The sequence below is a fragment of the Carlito syrichta genome, unplaced genomic scaffold (genome assembly GCF_000164805.1).
Source record: "Carlito syrichta isolate Samal-C Ts95f unplaced genomic scaffold, Tarsius_syrichta-2.0.1 Scaffold80094, whole genome shotgun sequence".
Classification (NCBI taxonomy): Eukaryota; Metazoa; Chordata; class Mammalia; order Primates; family Tarsiidae; genus Carlito; species Carlito syrichta.
Genome location: NW_007024190.1, coordinates 239555 through 243866, shown reverse-complemented (window position 1 = coordinate 243866; position 4312 = coordinate 239555). Strand labels below are relative to the sequence as shown.

Genomic DNA, 4312 nt, shown 5'->3' with positions numbered 1-4312 from the left:
CAAGGAATGAGACATGCTTCCTCTGGATGTAGAGAATGCCCTATTACTGGAAGCATTCAAGCTAAAGTAATTGAATGTCTTTCAGAAATATGAAAATTCCCTTTCATTGTGCAAATTCTAACACCAAAGTAATCATGTGAAACAGGGCTGCTAGTGCTTTATCCACTACATCTCTGGTCCCCTCACTGGCTCTTCATTTTTCCTAACTGAAACTTTCTCTTCCCTGGTGATTGAAAAGGGCCCTGATGTCTTAGGATCAGGGTTCTGTATAGACTGGACTCTATTTGCAGAAAAAATCATGTTATAATTGTTTTGGTGGGATATAAGTACACAGCACCCAGCAGTAGCTCCCTGGACTAATTTGTGATATTGATGTGGACACAAAATAACCACAGGCATCTGGGCAACTTTTTGTTCTGGCATTTTTGTATTATGTGAAATATAATTGTTTCCAAGTCTGTTTTTCCTAGCAGACTATAAAATGTTAAGGAACACCATGTCTTACTTTTCTCTGTGTTCTTCCTGCATTTAGAACCTTATACATAGTGGTTGCTTTGTAGTTTCTCCATAGAGAATTTCTCATAGTTGCTCATATTGTAATGTGGTTTGCATACCTAATGCTGGGCTGGCTTTTTCTCCCAGAGGGAGGTAGGACGCTGGCTCCCAGTTTCTTTTTGTGTAATACCTAAAATAGATTGTGTGACTATTTCTAAAGGTATCTCCCTGCCACTTCCCTCATTTAAAGACAGTCGGGGAGACAAAAATTATACTCTTAAGAGCTGGGCTTTTGACAAAGTTCCTGATGCTGGACACGTTAATCTAATAGTGATAACTTAGGGGTGAGGAGAGTGGGAAGCTGTGAGTATTATCGTCAGGCTGAGTCAGGTGGGTTAATGGAATGGAGAGGTCTTTATAAATAACCAGGGCCTTCTTAAGCTCTAGGAAAGTTGACTGGTAACACGTTCTGGTATGGAGGGTTCTCCTTTTCACCCTTCTCCTCACTCTAGGCAGTGGGGGTAGGCAATGGTGGTGAGTTGCTGGGCCCTCAAGAAGGAAAAAGCAAACCCAGAGAGGCTGAGGGAAAAAAAGCCCCAGCCCAGAGGAGTTCTAGGCTGAGGCTAGGCCTCCTAGGGCCCCTTGATGGAGGAATGGGAACATTCACAGCTCAGGGGCCTCACCTTGGTGCCCATTTCAGTGGTGAGGAGATACATGAAAGGACACTCTGGGAGCAGGAGCCCCAGCCTGTCCAGGCACCTGTCAGTCAGTTTTCCCTGTGGGCGGCCCCCCTCCTCTCACTGGGATCACTCCCAAAATGGCACTGGTAAGATAACACGGCCTCAGGGGAGGTGGAGAGTAGCCTAAAATTAGCCCCCTGGACCAAGTTAGCTTAGGGGCCGACGCCTAGTCTTTCATCAGCATTAACAGTGGGAACCGAGGGTCCCGCCTGCTCCAGGCTGGGGCTGTAACGGCTCGCCGAAAAGGAGCCACCAGGGCCTGAGAGCTTCGCAGAGGGGCGGGGGCGGCGACCCTGGGCCGCACAGCCACAGGCGGAAGCCGCGTGAGTACCAGGAGCTTAGGACCCAACTCTGACTGAAGTGAGCCTTGCAGTCGGCAGACCTATAATCACCCACCAGCCGTTGTAGGCTATTCCTGCTGGGTCTGGGACCTTGGGGGCTATTGGGAGGTTGGTAGGGGAACTCACTGGCAGAAGGGAGGAGGGATATGAAGCTATATCTACCTTGGACCTCGGGTCTAAACAGGCCCACTTCTTGAGAGCCTTACGGTTATATACTACAGGGAGGGTGGAGGTTTGTCTTTACATCCTTGTGTAGTATTGGGGTGTGTGTGTGTGTGTGTGTGTGTGTGTGTGTGTGTGTGTGTGTGCGCGCGTGCAGCAGAGTGGGTTTAAGGGCATAAGGGCAGAGCTCCTCAGGGTGGGAGGAGGATGATAAGGCTTAAACAATGCCTGAAGAAGAGTTCTGGGGCACACAGAAACCAGTCACTTGCCTGTAGGAGCTCTTAACCTGATTTGCAGACTCCAAGAGGGCCTTAGATAGAATTCACGGGGTCCAGAAACTTGGGTGGGCAAACAACTTTTTTCCCCTAACCTTTCATTGAAATTTACCATTTCCTTCAAGGATGAATGCAGGCAGCAAACAGTGGCAGTATTTCCAGGTCCTTTATCTTGGCCACCAGAATATATCATAAACATTTCATATCATATTAAAGTTGTAGCAGAAATTTTGAAATGTCATTTATTGCCACTTCGAAATTATTACTACATCTTGTTATTTTAGTGAGTTAGTACACAATAATTAGCACAGCTCATAGGTCTTTCATGAGCAGCTCTTGGGAAAAATAACAACATCTAGTTATACAGTTTTAAAAATATTTTTATATCGTTTTTTCAATACAATTGGTTTCAATGTGTTAATAGTAAGATCTAGCCATACAATTTAAAAATAATTTACAGCAGTATTTCAATATAACTGGAATTATAATTTTATAACTTTAATTTTAAGTATTTTATTTTGTGCAGGAGCCAATGTTACCAAAAAAAAAAAAAAAGGTTTAAAACTCCTGCACTTTGGGGACCAGGAAGGGGTCCCTTGCACATAGTAACTCTTTGACTAATAAACTACAGCACAGTGAGATTGGACAATAAACTAGCTGAATTTTCTTGTCTTTATCTAATAGAGGTACAATTCACTGAAGTTCCAAATCCAGCTGGAGGCTCATTATATGAGCCCTGCTGTGGGATCTTGGTATGACCTTGGTGAGAGCTTCAGCATTTCCCTCCACCACTCCTTGCCCTCTTCATCACTCCAGACCCCAGTCTCCAAAATAACATAGTAACAAAAGCACCCCTACTGTCTGTCAGAAGAAATGATTTGTAAACAACCTTTCATTACTGAAATGTCTGGAATTCAGCATGACACTCAAAAGCTGAGGATCCTGGGAGCTGCAATGTGACTCTGCTTGAGGCAAGGGAGAGTGGTATGTGTGTTTCATGTTGCAATAGAAAGAACAGGATGAGGAGTAGGAAAACCTAGATTCTATTTCTGACTCTGCTGTTGCCTTGATGTAGGCACTTGGCCAACTTCTTACCCTTTTTGGCCTTGGGATAATATTACCCAGACCACTACATGAAATAGCTTGAAAAGCACAAGATTATAGGTGTGTTTTGGGTTCTTGTTAATGGGACAACTGACAATAATAGCCATGTGACCTTAGTAAAGTCCCTGTTCCCCTCTAAACCCTGGTTTCCCCATCTCTAAATTGAAGAAATTAAATTAAATGATCTACAAAGTCCATTCCATCTCTGAGGTTCTAGGATATTACGCAGGAAGCAATAGTCACAGAAATAATCATCATTGTAGCAAAGATAGTTACTGAGAACTACATTCAGGCACTATTCTAAGCACTCATTATGTACTAACTCATTTAATCCTAACAACAACCCTCTGAAACAGGAACTATTATTATCCTGTCTTTACAGAAAAAAAAATGGGCATAAAGAGATTAAGTGACCTGTCCTGGGTCACGCAGCTACTAAGTGGTAAGCTAGGATTGAAGTAGAACCCTATGTTTTACCATTACCACATATGACTTCCCTATCTGCATTGGGGGCAAAAAAGACCCATAACAAGAGATGACTGCTATAGTGCTATAAGAACACAGATTCTGAAGGAATTAACTCTGCAGAAGGAGCTGTGTGTGGCAGAAAGAAGCATGGTATATATGGAGAGACATCATTTCTTGTCCCTTATTGATGGATCTTAGGTATAAGTGTAGTTGAAAGTGAAGCTAAAAAGATTGACCAAGATCTCCTTCTGAAAGGCCTGTGCTAAAGTATTTGAGCTATAGACTGAAAGGGGAGCCATTCAGGTATTTAAAATAGATGATTGGTACAGACCAGATTTGTTTGTGTGTTTTGTTTGTTTGTATTGTTGTTGTTTTTTTTGGAGTTGGGGGTCTCACTCTGTCACCCCGACTTGGGTGCAGTGGCATGATCACGGCTCACTGCAGCCTCAATCTTCTGGCTGGAGGGATTCACTCTCCTCAGTCTCCTGAGTAACTGGGCCTGCAGGTGTGTGCCACCACACCTGGCTATTTTTTTTTTATTTTAATGTAGAGACAAAGTCTCACTGTTTTCCCTAGGCTGGTCTCAAACTGCTAGGCTCAAGCGATTCTCCCACCTCCGCCTTCTAAAATACTGAGATTACAGACATGAGCCATTGAGCCCAGCCTGTATTTTTATTTTTTTTATTTTTTTTCATTAATCAGTATTTTTTATTATGGTTTTGTGGGG

General features: G+C 43.4%; 1 protein-coding gene across 1 annotated transcript in view; it reads left to right on the top strand.

The window, feature by feature from the left end:
- The first annotated feature begins 1396 nt into the window (after positions 1-1396).
- Positions 1397-4312, top strand: part of ASB12 (ankyrin repeat and SOCS box containing 12) — a 7465-nt gene continuing 4549 nt past the window's right edge. Inside the window, exon 1 of the mRNA XM_008054852.1 lies at positions 1397-1558. The gene's annotated coding sequence lies outside the window, so the exon portion shown is untranslated. The remainder of the gene's footprint in view (positions 1559-4312) is intronic.